At 41.2% G+C, this 22,239-nt stretch overlaps 1 long non-coding RNA gene across 1 annotated transcript; it reads left to right on the forward strand.

The window, feature by feature from the left end:
- Positions 1 to 923: 923 nt before the first annotated feature.
- On the forward strand, positions 924 to 19,131 carry LOC130308976 (uncharacterized). Its single transcript, XR_008857743.1, has 3 exons — positions 924 to 1,030; positions 14,934 to 15,051; positions 18,875 to 19,131. It is a non-coding gene; the product is annotated as an uncharacterized LOC130308976 (long non-coding RNA).
- The last annotated feature ends 3,108 nt before the right edge of the window (positions 19,132 to 22,239 follow it).

The following is a 22,239-nucleotide window of genomic DNA, read 5'->3' on the forward strand; positions in this document are numbered from 1 at the left end:
GCATACTAGCCCTCAGCCTGGCGTCACGAACTATAGGGTTAACATTAACCCCTCATTTACCGAAACAATACCCCCACTACCAACACTCCCCAAGGGCTACCACAATTGTTTCTACAGTTTCGGTTTTCAAGATCATCAACAGTAGCAGATAGAGAATGTAAAGCATGATCATGTGAATTTACCGTATCTTGTAATTCACGTAGAATAATTTCTACAGAGTACTTAGTGAGTTTAAGTTCAGAGACTTTGGTTTGTAATAGGCAAACCTCTGATTGTACCCCTTCAAGGTACCATCGCAAGGAGCTTTTTAAATCAGTAGCAAGAAGTGCTAGGTCCAATTTTGTTGGAAGTAGTGTTAGAAGGGCCCGTAATTCTGGATGATCATCAAGTATATGAACAGCTTCATCAGGTCCCAGTGGTGGGGTGGAAGGGGTTACAGACACTTGATTAGAGTCCAATTTCTTATGGTGGACTGTGCAAATGCTGGAACCTGAATCAGTATCACTTGAGCAAGGCAATAAATCCTCCGAGTAAGAGGGAAGATCTCATTTAGAATATTTCTTTGGATTCTAGCCGGGGAGGGGGGGCTCCTACCCCACATAGAAGATGGAAAAAATCTGGATCATTAGAATCCATGGCTGAAGAATCAGCCCCAGAGGAGAGATCTCATAGATAAGGCTGAGCAGCTAGTGACTGAGCTGTAGGTTCATGCAGGGGTATAGAAGCAGGCTGAGCAATTTCTGTGGGCTGCTCCTGGGATATTAAAGCAGATGCAGGAGGAGAAGTCTGACCCTGGTAGCTGGGGGTAGGTAGAGACATGTCCCCTTTCTTAGTGAGTTGCATGGCAGGCAGAGAGATATTAGTAGCGCTGGCAGTCAGGGATGCAAGCGATGATGTCATTACTACCACCACAGGCTGTATGGGTGCACCCTGCTTACTAGGCTGCAATCTGGAGTCTGGGGCCGACAGAGCTGTAGCAGTTGGATGGAAGTAATCCGCAATGTTTGCGCAGGCAGGCTGAAATGCAGAGGTACCTTTATGTGCTTTTCTTTGGCGATGTCTCCCATTATCAGGTTAATTAGCCTCCATAAAGCTCTGCTCAAGCATTCTCCAGCTAACCCAAACCATGAAGCTCTAGAAGAACATTTCTTCTGTTGACATTGTTCTAAAGATATACTATGAAAGTAGTAGTGTAGATTAGAAGTTGAGGCCATTAAGTGTAGATTTCATTACATTTGACTAATTTGAAATTTTATGTCTAAATGCTATGGAGGGGAGATTCATCAAAACCTGTCCAGAGGAAAAGTTTCTGAGTTGCCCATAGCAACCAATCAGCTTGCTTCTTTCATTTTTGAAAAGGCCTCTAAGAAATGAAAGAAGTGATCTGATTGGTTGCCAGGGGCAACCCAGCAACTTTTCCTCTGGACAGGTTTTGATAAATCTCCCCTTATGTGTATTGTGTTGTGTGTGGGAGGGTCTGTTACCTAACTCAGTGTTTCCCCACCAGTGTGCCTCAAACTGTGGAAAAACTAGAACTCCCAGCATGCACGGTCTGTCACTGCATGCTGGGAGTTGTAGTTTTGCAAGAGCTGGAAGTTCAAACTGAATATTTCCAAGAAAAATTCAGATTTAGAATTTTTCGTGAAAATTTGGAAAATTGCTGCTATACTTTGAAGTAAAAACATGGCAACTTTATGATGCGAACATAAAATAGACATATTGTAAATGTGAATTATTATATAATTTATTTGGTACGTCCATTTTCCTTAAAAGCAGAGAGCTTCAAAGTTAGAAAAAAGCTACATTTTCATCATTTTCATGAAATTTTGGAATGAATCACCAAGAAATGATGCAAATAATGATGAAAATTTACCACTAAAGGGTGGGCCATTTATATGGCTGCACCTTAATAAAATGGGAATGGTTTGTGATATTAACTTCCTCTTTTTGGCACATTAGTATATGTGAGGGGGGAAACTTTTCAAGATGGGTGGTGACCATGGCAGCCATTTTGAAGTTGGCCATTTTGAATCCAACTTTTGTTTTTTCAATAGGAAGAGGGTCATGTGTGAGTTTAGTAACTTTATTCTTTCATGAGTTATTTACAAGTTTCTGACCACTTATAAAATGTTTTCAATGTGCTGCCCATTGTTTTGGATTGTCAATGCAACCCTCTTCTCCCACTCTGCACACACTGATAGCAACACCACAGGAGAAATGCTAGCACAGGTTTCCAGTATCCGTAGTTTCAGGTGCTGCACATCTCGTCTCTTCACAGCATAGACAATTGCCTTCAGATGACCCCAAAGATAAAAGTCTAAGGGGGTCAGATCGGGAGACCTTGGGGGCCATTCAACTGGCCCACGACTACCAATCTACTTTCCAGGAAACTGTTCATCTAGGAATGCTCGTACCTGACACCCATAAAGTGGTGTTGCACCATCTTGCTGGAAATACTCAGGGAACATGCCAGCTTCAGTGCATAAAGAGGGAAACACATCAAGTGGATTGGTCGTCGTGGGCCAGTTGAATGGCCCCCAAGGTCTCCCGATCTGACCCCTTTAGACTTTTATCTTTGGGGTCATCTGAAGGCAACTGTCTATGCTGTGAAGATAAGAGATGTGCAGCACCTGAAACTACGGATACTGGAAGCCTGTGCTAGCATTTCTCCTGTGGTGTTGCTATCAGTGTGTGAAGAGTGGGAGAAGAGGGTTGCATTGACAATCCAACACAATGGGCAGCACATTGAACACATTTTATAAGTGGTCAGAAACTTGCAAATAACTCATGAAAGAATAAAGTTACGTTAAAACCAAGCACGTCATTGGTTTTCTTGTGGAATACCCAATAAGTTTGATGTGTCACATGACCCTCTTCCTATTGAAAAAACCAAAGTTGGATTCAAAATGGCCGACTTCAAAATGGCTGGCTTCAAAATGGCCGCCATGGTCACCACCCATCTTGAAAAGTTTCCCCCCTCACATATACTAATGTGCCACAAACAGGAAGTTAATATCACCAACCATTCCCATTTTATTAAGATGTATCCATGTAAATGGCCCACCCTGTATACTAAAGTAGAATATGTCACGAAAAAATTATCTTAGAGTCAGACTGAAAAGTAAAAACATCCCAGAGTTATTAATGCATAAAGTCACATAGTTCAGATTTGCAAAAAATGCCCTGGTCCTTAAGGTCAAAATTGGCTGTGTCCTTAAGGGGTTAAATGGAGCTTTATCACCAGCACAATAGGCTATAGAGATCAGCCTCTGTTGTCCCAATATAGGGGAAATATAGCTCTCTAATAGGAATCTTGACCATCTAGCTAAGCAAACTTATAGATACGCTTATCATATGAACATTTCTTTTTTCAAAAATGGCCCCATTAAGGCTGAGTCCTAAGCTTCAAAACACAATTGAAAAATAGCTATTGTATTGTTCATGGAACAAATTGATATCCCTCTCTTATAGCTAAAAATTTCAATAAAATCAGCATTAAATTTATAGATTAAAAATGGATAAAATTTAAAACAAATTCTAGTTTCACTGCGTTATATAAATGATCGTGCTTTGTGTAACTGCCAGAAGATCAAACTAAGTAATATTATCATTATGTAGAACATGAACTCCTAAAAACTAAAATTATTAAGCTAAATTGGCAAAGCTAACAAAAAGCAGCATAACCTTTCCACCAAGTCTCTCCATAAATCAATCATTCGCTAATACATTCTGATGCAATCGTTCTATATTTAGGAGTATTTTGCTCTAAAGAAAAGTAATAGAAGTGTCAGAGTGTATGAAGTTGAGTGTCAGTTATGCATCTACCTAAACTACTTTACACACTATTGCGGCAGTCAGAGAATAAATGGAGCCCTATTTACATTAGCTGTCTGGCAGTAAATAAGTTATTATTGATGTATTGTTTATCACCGCATCTCAGTGCAATTTACGCTCTGCAAACTACGGCTTGATTTCCAATAAATAAAATAAATGTTTCTAGTATTTGCATTCTCTGCAAAAAATAGTTTATTCAATGTGGCTTATGATTTGTAGCCAAAAATATGGGAATACTGAACAAATGATCACAAATATGAACATAACTTTGATTGAACTTATTCAGTTACATTTGTCACCTGGATATTGGCAGCATAGTATAGGGACAGGTCCATTCTACTATTAGGCCAAATATCACTATAAAATATAATTCTGATTCTGAATGATAGAGCCTAAAAAAAGAATACAGAGAATTATTTTGTACTGTACATGCAGATATATAGCCAAAGGATATAAGAGGTGCCCCCCCCCTCCCACATTGTTTTTGTGATTATAGTGACATCCAGTGATTCCCATGTGGTGCCTTCTTTGAATTGCTCTCTTTCCCTTTATTTTTTACCTTCATCCAGCTCGGAAGACCATTATGACTTCCTCCAGCCATGATTTACAGCCTGCTTGACAAACTCCTTATGTGTCCCTCTCACACAGTACGTTGTCCCACTTGTGTCCCTCCCACACAGAACATTGCCCCCTGGTGCCCTCCACACAGTATAAAGCCCCCCATTGTCATCAACCTCGTTGTACATGACTCCCATTGTGCCCCCTTGCAGTACATAGTCCCTTTGCCATAACAAAAGTAAAAAACTTAAACCTCCCTCTGCCTTACCACTCCAGTGCCAGCCACTGGGTCTCCTCTCAGGGAACCTCTAAACACTGTCTCCATCACGCAAAGAAGGCTTATTAACATACAGTGGGGAGAACAAGTGTTTGATACACTGACGATTTTTCAGGTTTTCCTACTTACAAAGCATGTAGAGGTATGTAACATATATATATATATATATATATATATATATATATATATATATATATAGACAAAGAATAAGTCAGCCAGCACTTTAGTTGATACCAAACTATTATATGGACCTGGCCTACAGGTGCACGCTACTAGGCTAGATATACAGCAACAGAAGAATGCAGCAGCACACTGCCAGCACAAGAATATAGGTGCAACATGAATATGCAGTTAAAACATGGAGAGCTATACAGCTATGGTGTAATAGATGCAAATGTGAAACTATGAAATAGTGAGGCACTTAGCTCGCAAATTTGTCTCCGCCGGCGGTCAAATAGCTTGGACCGTCCCACCGCGATAAGGTAGCCTCCTGGGACGGACCCTACTCTGTGAATATGCCTCTGTGTGAACAGTTCAGTAAGCATGGTAGGATCTGGAACATCCAAGCCACCTTATATACACACCTGATAGAGGTGGGTGGGGTGCAAGGCCAACATGGAGGTAGCCACTCCCCCGTATGTGCAATACAGACAAAGAATAAGTCAGCCAGCACTTTAGTTGATACCAAACTATTATATGGACCTGGCCTACAGGTGCACGCTACTAGGCTAGATATACAGCAACAGAAGAATGCAGCAGCACACTGCCAGCACAAGGATATAGGTGCAACATGAATATGCAGTTAAAACATGGAGAGCTATACAGCTATGGTGTAATAGATGCAAATGTGAAACTATGAAATAGTGAGGCACTTAGCTCGCAAATTTGTCTCCGCCGGCAGTCAAATAGCTTGGACCGTCCCACCGCGATAAGGTAGCCTCCTGGGACGGACCCTACTCTGTGAATATGCCTCTGTGTGAACAGTTCAGTAAGCATGGTAGGATCTGGAACATCCAAGCCACCTTATATACACACCTGATAGAGGTGGGTGGGGTGCAAGGCCAACATGGAGGTAGCCACTCCCCCGTATGTGCAATACAGACAAAGAATAAGTCAGCCAGCACTTTAGTTGATACCAAACTATTATATGGACCTGGCCTACAGGTGCACGCTACTAGGCTAGATATACAGCAACAGAAGAATGCAGCAGCACACTGCCAGCACAAGGATATAGGTGCAACATGAATATGCAGTTAAAACATGGAGAGCTATACAGCTATGGTGTAATAGATGCAAATGTGAAACTATGAAATAGTGAGGCACTTAGCTCGCAAATTTGTCTCCGCCGGCGGTCAAATAGCTTGGACCGTCCCACCGCGATAAGGTAGCCTCCTGGGACGGACCCTACTCTGTGAATATGCCTCTGTGTGAACAGTTCAGTAAGCATGGTAGGATCTGGAACATCCAAGCCACCTTATATACACACCTGATAGAGGTGGGTGGGGTGCAAGGCCAACATGGAGGTAGCCACTCCCCCGTATGTGCAATACAGACAAAGAATAAGTCAGCCAGCACTTTAGTTGATACCAAACTATTATATGGACCTGGCCTACAGGTGCACGCTACTAGGCTAGATATACAGCAACAGAAGAATGCAGCAGCACACTGCCAGCACAAGGATATAGGTGCAACATGAATATGCAGTTAAAACATGGAGAGCTATACAGCTATGGTGTAATAGATGCAAATGTGAAACTATGAAATAGTGAGGCACTTAGCTCGCAAATTTGTCTCCGCCGGCGGTCAAATAGCTTGGACCGTCCCACCGCGATAAGGTAGCCTCCTGGGACGGACCCTACTCTGTGAATATGCCTCTGTGTGAACAGTTCAGTAAGCATGGTAGGATCTGGAACATCCAAGCCACCTTATATACACACCTGATAGAGGTGGGTGGGGTGCAAGGCCAACATGGAGGTAGCCACTCCCCCGTATGTGCAATACAGACAAAGAATAAGTCAGCCAGCACTTTAGTTGATACCAAACTATTATATGGACCTGGCCTACAGGTGCACGCTACTAGGCTAGATATACAGCAACAGAAGAATGCAGCAGCACACTGCCAGCACAAGGATATAGGTGCTCTATCAGGTGTGTATATAAGGTGGCTTGGATGTTCCAGATCCTACCATGCTTACTGAACTGTTCACACAGAGGCATATTCACAGAGTAGGGTCCGTCCCAGGAGGCTACCTTATCGCGGTGGGACGGTCCAAGCTATTTGACCGCCGGCGGAGACAAATTTGCGAGCTAAGTGCCTCACTATTTCATAGTTTCACATTTGCATCTATTACACCATAGCTGTATAGCTCTCCATGTTTTAACTGCATATTCATGTTGCACCTATATCCTTGTGCTGGCAGTGTGCTGCTGCATTCTTCTGTTGCTGTATATCTAGCCTAGTAGCGTGCACCTGTAGGCCAGGTCCATATAATAGTTTGGTATCAACTAAAGTGCTGGCTGACTTATTCTTTGTCTGTATTGCACATACGGGGGAGTGGCTACCTCCATGTTGGCCTTGCACCCCACCCACTTCTATCAGGTGTGTATATAAGGTGGCTTGGATGTTCCAGATCCTACCATGCTTACTGAACTGTTCACACAGAGGCATATTCACAGAGTAGGGTCCGTCCCAGGAGGCTACCTTATCACGGTGGGACGGTCCAAGCTATTTGACCGACGGCGGAGACAAATTTGCGAGCTAAGTGCCTCACTATTTCATAGTTTCACATTTGCATCTATTACACCATAGCTGTATAGCTCTCCATGTTTTAACTGCATATTCATGTTGCACCTATATCCTTGTGCTGGCAGTGTGCTGCTGCATTCTTCTGTTGCTGTATATATATATAATAAATATAATAATAATATATATATATATATATATATATATATATATATATATATATATATTATTATTATTATTATAGGTACTCTTCAACTGTGAGAGACGGAATCTAAAACAAAAATCCAGAAAATCACATTGTATGACTTTTAAAAACTTTATTTGCATTACTTACTGAATGATGCTTACTGAATGAAACAAGTATTTGATCCCCTAGCAAATATTAGTGTGCTACTAATGTTTTTTTTGAGACTGTGGTCCCAGCTCTCTTCAGGTCATTGACCAGGTCCTGTCGTGTAGTTCTGGGCTGATCCCTCACAATTATTGATGCCCCACGAGGTGAGATTTTGCATGGAACTCCAGACCGAGGGAGATGGACCGCCATCTTGAGGTTCTACCATTTTCTAATAATTGCGCCAACAGTTGTTCTTCTCACCAAGCTTCTCACCTTCTCACCAAGCTGCTTGCCTATTGTCCTACAGCCCATCTCAGCCTTATGCAGGTCTACTATTTTATCCCTGATGTTCTTACACAGCTCTCTGGTCTTGGTCATTGTGGAGAGGTAGGAGTCTGTTTGATTATCTATGTGGACAGGTGTCTTTTACACAGGCAAAGAGTTCAAACAGTGGCAGTTAACACAGGTAATGAGTCGAGAACAGGAAGGCTTCTTAAAGAGAAAATAACAGGTCTGGGAGAGGCGGAATTTTTAGATTCCATCTCTCACAGTTGAAGAGTACATATGATAAAAATTACAGACCTACACATGCTTTGTAAGTAGGAAAACCTGCAAAATCAGCACTGTATCAAATACTGGTTCTCCCAACCGTATTAGCACAATGGGGGCTGATCATGTTTATTTGGAACCGCACCCTGGATCCGAATGAGTAAAACATTATTTTAACCCAGTTCACCTTCACTATAACTTTGTGTACTGGCTTTAGTGCAGGCAAATCAGCTGTCAGTTTTCCTTCAAGGAAAAGAAGCCTTCACAAGAGCAGCCATTTCTGAGACTGACGCCCTCCCATCATCACCCAACTTGGCAATTTTTATTTGAAGTAAAAAAACAAAACAAGAGTGGCCTTCCTTTTCTTGGAACCCTTTCTACTTACATTAACTACATTAACCCAGCTACTTGCCTAACCATTTCTTTGTAGGGAATGTAGTTTCCTTGTACACAAAAATGTTAAATGTTTGCATAGGCTGCCTTTTGTGTACAATGTTGTAACTATTCACCCTGCTATGCTGCCAGTGGGCAGGGCTTAGCAGGAAGTGGGCATGACCTCACACAGCCCAGCAGACATTAAAAGAAAATGTCAGATATTTTCTCCCGCACTATCCACAGGTACTGATGGATAGTGCGGGAGACGCTGATTCCAATGAGCCCTACCTTGCCTGGATCCGCCCAGCTGTTCGCCTGCAATTGTGGTTTTATTCTATGTGTATATCTTGCTGTAACTGGAATGGGCAGGGCTTCTGCAGCTAACTGGCACTGACGTCAGCACAGCTTATGAATATTCATCCCCCCTCCCTCCAGTTAGGAGCGGCGAAGAGAGGGAGAACTGGAGGGAAGGGGTATGAATATTCATAAGCGGCGCTGACGTCAGTGCCAGCTAGTTGCAGAAGCCCCACTCGTGCCAGTTACAGCAAGATATACAGATAGAACAAAACCACAATTGCAGGCGAACAGCCGGGCGGATCCACGCAAGGTAGGGCTTGTTGGAATCAGCGTCTTCCGCACTATCCATCAGTACCTGTGGATAGTGCGGGAGAAAATATCTGACAGTTTTCCTTTAAAAACTTACTCCAGAAATTGGTTTAAAGAGTACATGTCACTGAATAAACTTTTCTAAACTTACTCAGGCTATGTTCCCAACTACTCCTAACACCCCTCCTACCCTTAGAAAAATGTCAGAGCTTTAAAAAGCTGTGTATCTTACCTTTCTTCTTGCTCATATAGTGAAATATCCCAGCAGAAGAAGGTGGGTGCTTCCCAGACATGACATCATTAAAGCCTGCTGAGGGGCCACATCCGCCCTCACATCGTTGCAGTGCTGTGATGAATAGAAGACCTCAAGCTCTGTGCAGCAGCTTTCAGTCTGTGTATCTTTCAGTGAGGCTCTGTTCAGCTTTTAGTCTGTGCAGCTTAGTCTGTGCAACTGCTTTCAGTGAGGCTCTGTGCAGCTGTCAATCAAACTCAGTGCAGAGAAACACACCCTGAGTTAGGTCTCCTGCTATTACAAGCAGGAGACCAAAATCTGACATTTTGACCCAACGGAATGTGTTCTGGCCAAGAAGGGAGAACCCTGGTGGCCAGAAGTATACAGCAGAAAAACTAACATGTTTTTTTTTTTTTTTTCCATTTTTTAAGGAAAGCCAATTACAAAGTTATTCATTTGGCATAAGGAATCATAGACTTGCATTAAGGGGGCAGCCGTGGCGTAACGAGGGAGCTGAGCCGTGACGTCACAATGCTCCGGTCCCTGTATCGTCGGTCATTAAGCACAGAGCGAGTGTGCTCTGTGGAGTAATGATAGCGGGTTGCTGTAGCGGAGATCCCGGGGATAAGGGATAAGATGCTAGGGGCGGAGTACTTTAACCCCTTAAGGACCAAGGACGTACCGGTACGTCCTTGGTCCTGCTCTCCTGATATAACGCGGGGTAACACAGTAACCCCACGTCATATCACGGCGGGCCCGGCGTCATAGTGAAGCCGGGACCCGCCTCTAATAGCACGCAGCGCCGATCGTGGCGCCGCGAGCTATTAACCCTTTAGCCGCGCGCTCAGAGCTGAAAGCGAAAGTGAAAGTTGCCGGCTAGCTCAGTCGGGCTGTTCGGGATAGCCGCGGCTAATCGTGGCATCCCGAACAGCTGACAGGACAGCGGGAGGGCCCCTACCTGCCTCCTCGCTGTCTGTTCGCCGAATGACTGCTCAGTGCCTGAGATCCAGGCATGAGCAGTCATGCGGCAGAATCGTTGATCACTGGTTTCTTATGATAAACCAGTGATCAATGATGAAGATCAGTGTGTGCAGTGTTATAGGTTCCTATGGGACCTATTACACTGCAAAAAAAAAGTGAAAAAAAAGTGAATAAAGATCATTTAACTCCTCCCCTATTAAAAGTTTGAATCACCCCCCTTTTCCAATAAAAAAAAAAACACAGTGTAAATAAAAATAAACATATATGGTATCACCACGTGCGGAAATGTCCGAATTATAAAAATATATCATTAATTAAACCGCTCGGTCAATGGCGTGCAAGTCCAAAATAGTGCATTTTTGGTCACTTTTTATATCTTTTAAAAATGAATAAAAGGCGATCAATAAGTCCTATCAATGCAAAAATGGTACCGTTAAAAAATTCAGATCATGGCGCAAAAAATGAGCCCTCATACCGCCCCAGACAAAATAAAAAATAAAAAAGTTATAGGGGTCAGAAGATGACAATTTTAAACGTATAAATTTTCCTGCATGTAGTTATGATTTTTTCCAGAAGTCCGACAAAATCAAACCTATATAAGTAGGGTATCATTTTAATCGTATGGACTTACAGAATAAAGATAAGATATAATTTTTAGTGAAAAATGTACTACGTAGAAACGGAAGCCCCCAAAAGTTACAAAACAGCGATTTTTTTTCAATTTTGTCGCACAATGATTTTTTTTTCCGTTTCACCGTAGATTTTTGGGCAAAATGACTGATATCATTACAAAGTAGAATTGGTGGCACAAAAAATAAGCCATCATATGGATTTTTAGGTGCAAAATTGAAAGAGTTATGATTTTTTAAAGGCAAGGAGGAAAAAACGAAAATGCAAAAACGGAAAACCCCCCGGTCCTTAAGGGGTTAAGGTCGGCAACAAACTAACATCTTCCACAAAGGTATTTACCCTGGGTTTCCTGTTTCATGTACACATACATATGTATGCTGTGCAGTGATCAAATTTCCAAAGAAAAATTTACAGAATATACCCACATAGGCTTCATCTCTTTCTTTCAACTCCACTTATTCACAAAACACTTAGTTCAGCTGTCCCAGTATGAGCCCTGCAGTTTACACAAAAACACCTGAGAACAATTCATCCCTCCTGTTTTTTAGGTGTACAGCAGAATAAAGAGAGACCAGGGTTCATGACTTTGCTATGCCCTTTATACAACCATCTGTTGCCGAGCCACATAGAGGTGATGCTCGAAAAATTTGAATATTGTGCAAAAGTTGATTTATTTCAGAAATGCAACTTAAAAGGTGAAACTAATATATGAGAGAGAGACTCAATACATGCAAAGGACGATAGTTCAAGCCGTGATTTGTCATAATTGTGATGAATATGGCTTACAGCTCATGAAAACCCCAAATCCACAATCTCAGAAAATTTTAATATTACATGCAATCAAGAAAAAAAGGATTGTATATAGGACAATATCGGACCTTGGGAAAAGTAGAAGCATGCATATGTATTCAGTACTTGGTTTGGGCCCCTTTTGCAGCAATGACTGCCTCAATGCGGCATGGCATGGAAGCTATCAGCCTGTGGCACTGCGCTGAGCGACAGACCAGGTTTGTTTTTCTTTAGCCCAGGTCTGTTTTTCTTTAGCCCAGGTCTGTTTTTCTTTAGCCCAGGTCTGTTTTTCTTTAGCCCAGGTCTGTTTTTCTTTAGCCCAGGTCTGTTTTTCTTTAGCCCAGGTCTGTTTTTCTTTAGCCCATGTAAGACGCTTCTGACCTTGTTTGTTGTTCCGGAGCGGCTTGACAATAGGAATGTTGGAAGCCCATGTCCAGGACCCGTCTGTGTGTGGTGGCTCTTGATGCACTGACCCCAGCCTCAGTCCACTCCTTGTGAAAGTCCACAACACTTTTGAATGGCTTTTTCCTGACAATGCTCTCCAGGCTGCGGTCATCCCTACTGCTTGTGCACCTTTTTCTTACACACTTTTCCCTTCCACATAACTTTCTATTAATGTGCTTTGATACAGCACTTTGAGAACATCCTACTTTGTTTGCAATTACCTTTTGAGGCTTTCCCTCTTTATGGAGGGTGTCAATGATGGTTTTCTGCACAATTGTCAGGTCAGCAGTCACATGATTGTGATTGCTACTGAACCAGACTGAGATCCATTAAAAAGGCTCAGAAACCCTTTGTAGGGATTATGGCTTAATTAGTTGATTAGAGTGGGGCGCTTTGAGCCTGGAGTATTGCACCTTTTCACACTATTCTAATTTTGTGAGATTGTGGATTTGGGGTTTTCATGAGCTGTAAGCCATAATCATCACAATTATGACAAATCACTGCTTGAACTATATTGCTTTGCATGTAATGAGTCTCTCTCATATATTAGTTTCACCTTTTAAATTGCATTACTGAAATAAATGAACTTTTGCACAATATTCAAATTTTTCGAGTATCACCTGTAAACTCCTGAAGTTGTATGATTCCTTAATGCAGCCCTTGATTTTATATGTAGATGTGAAGAGTTTTTTTATTCAATACACAAAAAATTTGACAAAAAAAAAACATTTATCTATCAGATGCTATATTACAGAGGCATCTTCATCTGCAAGCATCTAGGGGAGAATATTCTTATAAAATGTCACAGAGCAGAGGTTTTGAGCATAGGTGTAACACTCTTGGTTCTTTGGGTCTGTACGACCCTGCTGAATTTGGCTCTTTTTTTTGTAATTTGTGAATCTACGGCGAAACGGGAAAAAAAAATCATTGTGAGACAAAATTGAAAACAAAAACGCCATTTTATAAATTTTGGGGGCTTCTGTTTCTACACCGTACCTTTTTCGGTAAAAATGACACCTTCTCTTTATTCGGTAGGTCCATATGATTAAAATGATACCCTACTTATATAGGTTTGATTTTGTCGTACTTCTGAAAAAAAAATCATAACTACATGCAGGAAAATGTATACGTTTAAAATTGTCATCTTCTGACCCCTATAGCTTTTTTTTTTTATTTTTCTGCATATGGGGTGGTATGAGGGCTCATTTTTTGTTATCTGAAGTTTTTATCGGTATCATTTTTGTATTGCTTGGACTTTTTAATTGCTTTTTATTCATTTTTTCATGATATAAAAAGTGACCAAAATACGCTATCTTGTAATTTGGAATTTTTATTGTGCGTACGCCATTGACCGTGCGATTTAAGTAACGATATATTTTTATAATTTGGACCTTTCCGCACGCGGCGATATCACATATGTTTATTTTTATTTACACTGTTTTTTTTTTTTTTAAATGGGAAAAGGGGGGTGATTCAAACATTGTATAAATGATCTTTATTCACTTTTTTTCCACTTTCTTTTTGCAATCTTATAGCTCCCATAGGGGGATATAACACTGCACACACTGATCTTTTACATTGTTCAATGGTTTCTCATAGGAAACCATTGATCAATGATTCTGCCACTTGACTGCTCATGCCTGGATCTAAGGCACTGAGCAGTAATTTGGCGATCGGACATTAGATGGCAAGGTAAGGGACCCTTCTGCTGTGTCACTGTGAAATCGCGGCATCCCGAACAGCCCCCTGAGCTAGCCGGCAAAGTTTTAGTTTCACTTTAGACTTTGAATGCCGCATCTAAAGGGTTAATAGCTGCGGCCCCCGTTATAGAATGGGAGCGGACTCAGGACCTTGGTCCTTAAGTCGATATATATATATATATATATATATATATATATATATATATATCTTATATATTGCTCTCATGGGTGGTAGTCCCTCTTCCTTCACCTGCCGAAGCATGCCTAGAATGTGATTGTGCTAGTGGAGGGCAGAAGATTCACCTGTGTGGTGAGAAACGGTCATTGCCTATACAAGCTACCCGCATTATCCCTGTCTCTTACTATGCTGTTTTATCATCTCCAATATTGAATAAACACGATTTTTATACTGATACCCAATGAGTGCTCCATTGGTTCCTTCTACTATATATTATTTTTGAGTATATACTAGCTTTCTGATAATTTACCTGGAAAATAAAGTACAGATGTTCAAATTGCACCTAAAGTACATATTACCTGGGTCCTTAACAAAAAGGAACTAAAAAGGGCCCTAAATACATGATGAGATGCCAGTCACTTTAAAAGTTACAGGCCTTTTTTGACAGGACTCAGGAATGCAGCTTTCTGTTTATTTGCTAAAGAAGAATAGTGCTAAAGGACAAACTCTGTTCATCTATATTTGATATAGCAATGCATTCCTATTTTCTATTACATTTTCTAACCATTATTTCTTGAAATGCTGCATGCTATCATAATTCAAGGGCAGTACACTATACTGTGGAAAAAAGCACACACCAAAAGCCAGTATGACAGAAAAGCTCAACAATGGAAAAGCGAAATTTTGTATTCCTTTTTTTTAGTGAAGGACAAAATACATCAAGGATACTACAATCAATATATACTGCAGAGCCACTTCTAGTGCTTTACATATGTTACCAGAAAATATTAATTGAAACTCTGTGCAATATAACTAGAAAGGTATATACACCTGTTAAATATAGAGCATATAAGTGCTGAATAAGAGGGTAATGATGCATTGGCTCTGAATTCATGGCTTGTATATACAGTGCTTAAAAGATTAATTGCCGAACCTATCTGTTTAATTTTATAGACAAGTATAAAGACTTAGAGGGAGTAGGATTGCAATGATGCACAGAGAGATGAAGATTTTATCTATACTTGCTGAGATGCTAAATAGTGATGAGCGGCATAGGCCATATTCGAATTTGCAATATTTCGCGAATATATGGACGAATATTCATCATATATTCGTGAAATTTGCATATTCGTTAATATATGCACATATGCGCATATTCGCGAATATTGAGCCCTCCCTTCTTTAATGGTATAGGGAACTGTGACTGGTGCTTTAACTCTGTGATTTTTTGCCCATTGAAATCAATAGGCCCATTGTGGTCTATGGGGATCTCACGTTATTTAAAACAGTAAGCTAAGCAGGACCGTCTTGGCAGCACAGTGGATGGGAGACCACCACTGGTTCGAGTCAAGGGGTGGGGCAGAGTTTTATAGTGTTGTTGTTTAACTTTACTTTCCTGGAAATGCTGCTGAGTTGCCCATAGCAACCAATCAGATCGCTTCTTTCATTTTTCACAAGGCCTCTGCAAAATGAAAGAAGCGATCTGATTGGTTCCTATGGGCAACTCAGAAACTTTTCCTGGAAAATTTCTGAGTTGCCCATAGCAACCAGATTGCTTCCTTCATTTTTCAGAGGCCTTTTCAAAAATGAAGGAAGCAATCTGGTTGGTTGCTATGGGCAACTGCACAACTCTTCCTCTACACTGTTTTTGATGAATCTCCCCCATAGAGAGAAATTTATCAAAACCTGTCCAGAGGAAAAGTTTCTGAGTTGCCCATAGCAACCAATCAGATCGCTTGTTTCATTTTTCAGAGGCCTTTTCAAAAATGAAGTAAGCAATCTGATTGGTTGCTATGGGCAACTGCACAACTCTTCCTCTACACTGGTTTTCCGCATATGCGCATATTCGCGAATATTGAGTCCTCCCTTCTTTAATGGTATAGGGAACTGTGACTAGTGCATTAACTCTGTGATTATTTGTCCATTGAAACCAATAGGTCTATTGTGGTCTATGGGGATCTCACGGCATGTAAAACAGTCAGATAAGCAGGACTGTCTTGGCAGCACAGTGGATGGGAGATGACCACCATGGGTTTGAGTCCTGGTGTGGGACAGAGTTTTACAGTGTTGTGGTTTAACTTTACTTTCCTGGAAAAGTTGCCCATAGCAACCAATCAGATTGCTTCTTTCATTTTTCACAAGGCCTCTGCAACGTGAAGGAAGCGATCTGATTGGTTGCTATGGGCAACTCAGAAACTTTTCCTCTGGACAGGTTTTTATAAATCTCCCTCTATGGGGGAGATACATCAAAAACAGTGTAGAGGAAGAGTTGTGCCGTTGCCCATAGTAACCAATCAGATTGCTTCTTTCATTTTTGAAAAGGCCTCTGAAAAATGAAGGAAGCAATCTGGTTGCTATGGGCAACTCAGAAACTTCCAGGAAAAGCTGCTGAGTTGCCCATAGCAACCAATCAGATCGCTTCTTTCATTTTGCAGAGGCCTTGTGAAAAAGGAAAGAAGCAATCTGATTGGTTGCTATGGGCAACTCAGAATTTTTCCTCTGGACAGGTTTTGATTAATCTCCCTCTATGGGGGAGATTCATCAAAACCAGTGTAGAGGAAGAGTTGTGCAGTTGCCCATAGCAACCAATCAGATTGCGTCCTTCATTTTTTAAAAGGCCTCTGAAAAATGAAGGAAGCAATTTGGTTTCTTCCTGCATTGGGGACTATTACATAACAGCCAGCTTTATACACTTATGGCACTGTTATTGCATGAGCTCAGTAGTTATGCCTGTGCAATACCCTTGTAAGTAGAATAAATTGTATATTCCTCTTCTTATAAAAAAAAGTGTCTGTCACTTTGAGAAAGTAAATTATTGTAGATGCCATTTGTGATGTGTTCCTCCTTTGTGTATCTATTAGCTTTCGGGTGTAGAGGAACTGTGGGCCTCGTGTCTGATGCCACCAACAGAGTCACTTAGCAACCAGAAGGCATCATTTTCTGCCTGTCAGCTTGTACTTGTCAATGTTGAGCAATATCAACCAAAAATACAAGGGCGCTGAATTGTATAATCACATACGAGTGTCTAAGTGCGAATGCCATCAATGTTGAGCAATATGCTGACATAGTGCTGTGCAATATAGGGCAGCAATTGGTAGGCCTAAATCTGCCACCTAGGAGTCAGCTTGTGGGCTGAGGAGAGTAGAAAGCAACTAAAATCCTGAGTGTGTGGAGCAATGGGGTCTTTAAATAGTTAATTGAAAGAATGATCTAGAGAACTATTGTGCCAATGGGGGTGTGCAAGGTAAAGCCAGAATGGAATCACTGGGGATAAGTCAGTAAGTCAGTTTGGAAAAGACTGTCAAAATTTAGGAGCCATTGCTGGGATATTGTGGTATTAAAGACTGACCCTGAGGTCTGGAGAGAGGCTTGTTTATCCAAAGTAAACAGAGAGGATCAGTGACAAGCCTATTGGGCTCTTGAAAGAACTGACCAAGCAAGTGGGAATAATGCCTCTTGTGGCTGATAGGGAAGGATACTCTATTACAGTGCCAGTTATAAGATGAAGGTTACCTGCAGGAAGTCACAGATATCATTGTACTGTAGTGTTGCTGCTTTTGTGCTCGAACTGTGTTCGTCACCTGGTGGCTGGGGGCCATACTCAGAAAACAAGTGCATGCTGTATTACATGCTGTGTGCTATGGTTACAAATACAAGGTGGCAGGGCCAATAATGAAAAGTGACAGTTGCAACCTCACATAGAACACCTAAGAAGGGCCGGCTGTTAGAGAAAATAGCATTGAGGAGTCCCACAGTGGTGCTGTAGGAGAGGCAAAAGCCAACAGTCAATATGGGCACAAATATGACTGGTGGACTTGATAGAGGATCTTGTGGTTCTTGACACCATTGCTATTAAGTTTATGTATCCAGTTTGTTCTGCAACCACCAGACTTAGTATGTGTAGCACTGAGTGGTTCTTAATGATTCCATTGAACTAATCGATAACTCATAGTCATGCCACTTCGAAGATGAATAAAAGTTTTATTGCAGTATAAAAGTATAAGAGTATGAAAGTAGAAGTATAAGATAAAGGTTTACAAAATAAAGCACTAGCAAAATAACAGTTTAGATTGCTTGGCTCCTATTCCAAAAAAAGAACAGTTCTGAGTGTCAAGAAGAAAAGTCATACACAACACTGAACTCCTGCTGGGGGTTGCACTTTTCTTTTTTGAAGGGAATGCGTCATCTAAAAATGACCTATTGTTATATATTGTTTATATCAGGGCTGAACAGGGAACAAAAATGGGCCCAGGCTTTTTGACTAAGCAGGCCACTTTGGCCATGGGTGTGGCTACATGAGGGGAGGGGTTAAATGTTTGTGATATTTGGGTATAATATACTATATATATATAGGGAGACCTATCATAAGATAGATTATAAATATTAGATTGACAGGAGTCTATATCTCAACTTCTAAAGGCTAGATAACCCTTTACAACACCTGATTGGCATCTGCTCCTTTTTGCATGTAATATCTCTTTAATAAGGCATTGATGGTGGAACACAAAAGAAATTATCTACTAACACCCTTTAGAGAAACTAACATATTTTTACTACTTATTTACAGATGCATTTATTTAATGAATGAATAGTTCACAACTTCACAAGTGAGCAATATGTTTTCCAAATTTGTTTCTTGTACAGATTTTATTCTACGTTCTGTATGAAGGCATGATAAATGGTTAAACATGAACTTAAAGTTTTCGAAAACTGAAAACACGTATTGGTTTCTGCTTTGTGACAAGCTTTCTATGGGACAACACAGGAATAAAGAGCGTTGCGGAGCACTTAGGATATACATCAAACAACATAGAAGACTGAACTCAGCAGAGCAGCGCAGGCATGAATTCATCACAATGCACATTGGTTGATCTCCCTCAAATAGGCAATGTAAAAAACACAAATGCTACCATTTTTCTTTTGTCTCTGGCAATGTTGTATTTCATTTCAGGGCCGCAGAAAGGAGAGCAAGAGATGAATTGTATTCCTGAGATATGGTTCTGTGTACTGCAGATGTGTGTTGTATAATTGAGGTGGACTGCTTCTGTATAGGAAAGCAAAAAAGTTCGTACTATATCCTATTTTAATAAGGCTCTGTGCAGGGCTACGTATATGATTCATGTAGGACTGAACACTACGTTTTAGACTGTAGACTGTGGGGGAATTTACCAATAATGCCGGGTTTGTAGTTGTCATTGTTTCTGAATCAATAGGAGTTGTTTTGGACAAATTTATGAACATGGGGGAGATTTATCAAAGCCTGTGCAAGAGTTTTTAATTTAATTTTTAAAATGGCCTATTGAGTATGAAAGAAGCGATCTGATTGGTTGCTAATCTGCACCACTCTTCCTTTTGCACAGGTTTTGATAAATCTCCCCCATGGTGTAATCTCTTTGGTAAATTTGTCTATTCGGAGCGAGAACCAAATGGTGTCCTGTTGTGCACCAAAATGTTGTTCTCTTGTGTGGATGTCGTCCTCACGCATGAAAATGTCTTGATTCTGTAATCATATTTAATTTAATATTCAACAATGCGTAAAAATATACATAGAACAACAAAAACATAGCTTTATACCTAGCACAGGCAAACACAAAAAATCTGCCTGTTTTTACACCAGTTTATTTGTGTGGAATGTGTGCCAAAAAACATTCATACATTATTTCTCGACGCCCTTAACCCCTTAACCCCTTAAGGACTCAGCCCATTTTGGCCTTAAGGACTCAGACAATTAAATTTTTACGTTTTCATTTTTTCCTCCTCGCCTTCTAAAAATCATAACTCTTTTATATTTTCATCCACAGACAAGTATGAGGGCTTGTTTTTTGCGCGACCAGTTGTCCTTTGTAATGACATAACTCATTATATCATTAAATGTATGGCGCAAGCAAAAAACACTATTTTTGTGGGGAAATTAAAAAGAAAAACGCAATTTTGCTAATTTTGGAAGGTTTCGTTTTCACTCCGTACAATTTATGGTAAAAATGATGTGTGTTCTTTATTCTGAGGGTCAATACGATTAAAATGATACCCATTATTACATACTTTTCTATTATTGTTGTGCTTAAAAAAAATCACAAACTTTTTAACCAAATGAGTACGTTTATAATCCCTTTATTTTGATGACCTCTAACTTTTTTATTTTTCCGTATAAGCGGCGGTATAAGGGCTCATTTTTTGTGCCATGATCTGTACTTTTTGTTTATACCACATTTGCATGTAAAAAACTTTTAATACATTTTTTATAATTTTTTTTAATAAAATGTATTAAAAAAGTAGCAATTTTGGACTTTTTTTTTCGTTCACGCCGTTCACCGTACGGGATCATTAACATTTTAATTTAATAGTTCAGACATTTACGCACGCGGCGATACCAAATATGTCTATAAAATTTATTTTTTACGCTTTTTGGGGGTAAAATAGGAAAAAACTGATGTTTTACTTTTTATTGGGGGAGGGGATTTTTAAATTTTTTTACTTTTACTTTAACATTTTTTTTATTTTTTTTACACTTGAATAGTCCCCATAGGGGACTATTCATAGCAATACCATGATTGCTAATACTGATCTGTTCTATGTATAGGACATAGAACAGATCAGTGTTATCGGCGATCTCAGACCAGAGCAGGAGACGCCGGGAGCCGGACAGAGGCAGGTGAGGGGACCTCCGTGCGGTGCTCTGAATGATCGGATCCCCGCAGCAGCGCTGCCGGCGATCCGATCGTTCATTCGAAGCGCGCACTGCCGCAGATGCCGGGATCTTTACTGATGCCGGCACCTGAGGGGTTAATGGCGGACGCCCGCGAAATCGCGGGCGTCGGCCATTGCCGGCGGGTCCCTGGCTGCGATCAGCAGCCGGGATCAGCCGCGCATGACACGGGCATCACTCCGATGCCCGCGGTTATGCACAGGACGTAAATGTATGAACTGGTGCGTTAAGTACCACCGCACCAGGACGTACATTTACGTTCCTGCGTCCTTAAGGGGTTAAAGAGTACCTGTCATCATCTAAACTTTCCCTGATCCCCCTCCCCATCTGTCCCTTACTCTAACTATGCCTATCCCTGTGTTTATTGAGGTTTAAAATGCTGTGGAAATACCTTTTTTTTATCCCTCTTCATTAGCTCAGGAGCACTGTCTTTCTGAGGGGTGGAAGGAGGCGGGTCCCGGCAGGCATGATGTCACATGAAGCCTGGCTGGGACTCTGCTTCTGCCAGTCTTCCTGTATGCTGCTCTCCCTCTGCAGCAGTGTTTCCCAACCAGGGCACCTCCAGCTGTTGCAAAACTACAACTCCCAGCATGCCCAGACAGCCAACAGCTGTCCGGGCATGCTGGGAGTTGTAGTTTTGCAACAGCTGGAGGCACCCTGGTTGGGAAACACTGCATACAGACTAAGTACAGGGGAGGGACGGCAGCCTGTCTCTCTCTCTCCTGTGTCTCTTTGCACTAAAAAGTCAATGCTGAGAACCAGGGGCTGAGGGAGCAATTACAGAGGCAGATTAAGATGAATGTCGGGGGGGGGGGGGGGGGGGAGGCAGGGAGTGCAGTGAGAGAATGCAATGTATAAGATAACGTGTCGTGAGGGGCAGGGAGAACACAGAGCAGGGGGGAGGGGGAGGTGACTGGCTGTTATATGAGAGGCATGTGCAGGCTTGTAGCTCACAGGCTGGGAGTCCTGAGCTGAGAGTACTGAACTTCCGGTGGAAGGACCAGTGCCCTTTCAGCATTAGTCCTAAAAGCTGTACACTTACTATGAAAAGCATAGGATGCTGCTTGCAGACCAGGCATAGAAGAGTGACCCCTAGTGGCCAAAAGTATAAAATGAAAAAACTGGTATAAATATTAATATTTTTTAATGAAGATATATTACAATATCTCTTCATTAATGATTACGAACAACATATTAAAAGTTTTTGTTGATGACAGGTACTCTTTAAGGACTGAGCCCTTTTTCACCTTAAGGACTAAGCCCTTTTTCGCAATTCTGACCACCGTCACTACCGTCACTTTAC

Source organism: Hyla sarda, chromosome 1 (genome assembly GCF_029499605.1).
Source record: "Hyla sarda isolate aHylSar1 chromosome 1, aHylSar1.hap1, whole genome shotgun sequence".
NCBI lineage: Eukaryota > Metazoa > Chordata > Amphibia > Anura > Hylidae > Hyla > Hyla sarda.